This window comes from Buceros rhinoceros, unplaced genomic scaffold (assembly GCF_000710305.1).
Source record: "Buceros rhinoceros silvestris isolate BGI_N320 unplaced genomic scaffold, ASM71030v1 scaffold12727, whole genome shotgun sequence".
Classification (NCBI taxonomy): domain Eukaryota; kingdom Metazoa; phylum Chordata; class Aves; order Bucerotiformes; family Bucerotidae; genus Buceros; species Buceros rhinoceros.
Window position 1 is genome coordinate 66,538 of NW_010424067.1, and position 2,960 is coordinate 69,497.

The window sequence follows — 2,960 nt, forward strand, 5'->3', positions numbered from 1 at the left end:
CTTTCCCTTCATTAACGTAACAGTCAGACAAATGACCTGTTCGGTATTAGTGACTGATCTTGACCTTACAACTCAGGAAAATTAATTGCATGGAAAAATCATTCATGCTGAAAACAAGAATGCCAAAGTTCTGCAAACAATCCACATATGCAGCACTGTACACCTGAAGTAAAAAGGTACAATCCGAAGCATGCATTGCGAGTATCACTAAGACAAGCACCACCTCTCTTCTGTACCCAAGAGTACTGCATAAGTACTGTCCTGTCTCCCCTGGTTTTTTACTATGCTTCTCAGGGAAAGGTAACAGTGATCCAGAGAGACCGAGGCAACATTCTGGTCTTGTGGGTGTTCTTTCAGGCAGCATTAATCACCACGATATTTTCATGCTTTCAGCAAGATGTGTACTTGGAATATATCTGCAAAATGGCTGCCCCAAAATATGCAAATACAAGTATTTGCTGGGCCAAGAGATTTCAGATGGAAATTCTAGTACACATTGAAATCAATATTTCTGACATTTGAATGCTGATAGCCTAAGATTAAAAAATAGCAAAATACTTACAAATTTAAGATTTAATCAGAAGAAACTGAATACTTATTCTCAGATTTAAACAACCTTTAGTTCTTCATATGAACTGCAGTTTTTGAGATGTTGCTGATATGGTGCTATTGAAAATTAAACCGTCAAAATCAGTCTTTGCTAGAATATTCAGTAACTAGCTATTTACATTTTTAAAACATAAATCCAATTAAATTTCTGTCAAGGAGCTAATCACATAACACATACTAATTATCTAATTATATTATTTTTACTAGGATATGAAATTAGCACCTGGTTATATAATTTCATATTTTATAGTTGTTACGTCATTAGGAAAAAGGTACATTTTCAGCAAAACCCAAACACAATGTACACCGGATAAGAACAAGACAGTGACATTTGTGAGTCACATCCACTGTTTCCAGATGGAAAAGTGCCTAGATGTGCTGTGAAACAAATGGACATACTATAAACAGCAACTGGATATTAAAATTTACACTCTCTTCAAATCTTTTTATGTCACTTGGTATTTCTGGATGCAGTAATTATATATTTAAAGGCACTGATCTGATCTTAGAGTGGACAAGAAATTTATCTGAGAAAGCTAATTGCATTATGAAGGATTCTACGCTGAATAATTCTTTTGTTAGAATATTATGAAGCAGTGTGATTTTATTTTAAAGAAAAGCAGACTCATTGACTAACTACAGAATTTTTCAGTGTTGTAAACAATTTAAATTGATGGAAAGATTGGGAGGAGTGTCACTGTCATGTTTTGATTTCTACTGATAACATCCCAGGAGCACATTTTTGAAAGAATATTTTCATTGATATTTCACAGGAGCAACTCTACACATACAGGATGGTGGGGAAAAACAGTAATTAAATATGGTTTTTAAATTACATATTTGTTCAAATTTTGAGATGAGGCTTTAGGTTCTATCTAGTCACTTCTGGAACATCATAATAATTCTGATTGCTTTAACACTTGAATCTGCCCACGTGACTGAGCTTAAAGATGTCATTTTCCAGAAAGCTGTCCTTTTTTACAATGCCACCTTACCATCATCAGGAAAATGACTCAGCAAAATGACGGTTTTTTGCGGGGGGTTGTCTCACCCCACAAAAAAAACCCTGTGAGTCAGTACCATGAAGAAGGGAAGGCAGGGAGCCCCCGTTCTTCTACAAGGTGTTTCTTTAAGGACACCAGACACAACAATATCACTTTGTCCAAGGATGTGATCTAGGGACCGAAGACAATAGGTGACCAAGTGCTAGGTTCAAAAAAGGGGATTGTATGCCCCCGCCCAAAATTGTCATTACCAGCCTGATCCACTCACAGCCACTTATCCCTGGAGACACCAAAACCCTAAATGCCACCCTGGAAACATCTTCTCTGAGATCTACCCTTGCCAGTGCAGACTTGCCCCAGAGTGGACAGAAAGCTACCTACCTCACACACACTACACTGCATGACATTCTACATCTTTCTGTGAGGGACTACCTCACACAGACTAACCCAGCCAGGCTCCTTCCAAAATGCAGGCATGTCTGCTTTTTGAGGCGCTGCTGAGGGAAGCAATTAACAGGGAGTTACTGCGTATCATGTTGATCTTCACATGAAATCATCAATGTGAGACAGTCAGACAGAAAAAGAAAAAAAAAATGATGATGCAATTATCAAGGGCAGACATTTAGAAAGTTCAGGTTCATGCACAAATAACTCTCTTTAGACATGAGGCAGGTAACTTTTCAGGTATAGGATCTTAGTATTTCTTTTTGGCTAGCTCCTGTGGCTCTGTATGACAAAGATAAAAACCTTCCATGTCTCACCACAAGAAGCTAGTAACTAAAATCAGCAAGTCCCAATCTCCAGGGATGCGATATCATATGCGCAACAGAAAATCAGTGTTATCCAATAATTATGACTTGGAAGGGTCACATAACTCAATACAAGCCTGTAAGTACAGTAGTAATCAAGTTTGGGATCCACTAAACAAGCTGAAATGTGACTCTTCCAGAGACTATCTGAATTATTAGGCCAATATGGAATGAGTTCTCACTTTCTTCAACATGATGATGTTAGGTGGTTTTTGCAGTCTAATCAAGTATCTGTCCAATCTGCGACACTGCAGAATGTTTATGCTCAGTGCAAGATGTGGCGAGGTAACTACATAAGGATTTTGAAATAAATGTAGAAGTCATTATATTATCATCAGTCCTGCTAGCATTTAAGTATTTGGAAACTTAACAGTAGAAAGACTTACCTAAAGCCATACATGTTTACAGGACTTGATTACAGATCACTGAAAACTAGCAAACTTGTTCCACCATCACGTATACCCAAGGACCACTGTGAGAGGAGTAACATTTTTCCTTTTAAAATAAATTACAAGATTCCACTCTCTTGTTCTCTCTT

At 37.5% G+C, this 2,960-nt stretch overlaps 1 protein-coding gene across 1 annotated transcript in view; it reads right to left on the reverse strand.

The window, feature by feature from the left end:
- LOC104497411 (sodium-driven chloride bicarbonate exchanger) overlaps positions 1–2,960 on the reverse strand; it is an 86,818-nt gene that overhangs the window by 59,228 nt on the left and 24,630 nt on the right. The gene's annotated exons all lie outside the window — the stretch shown is intronic.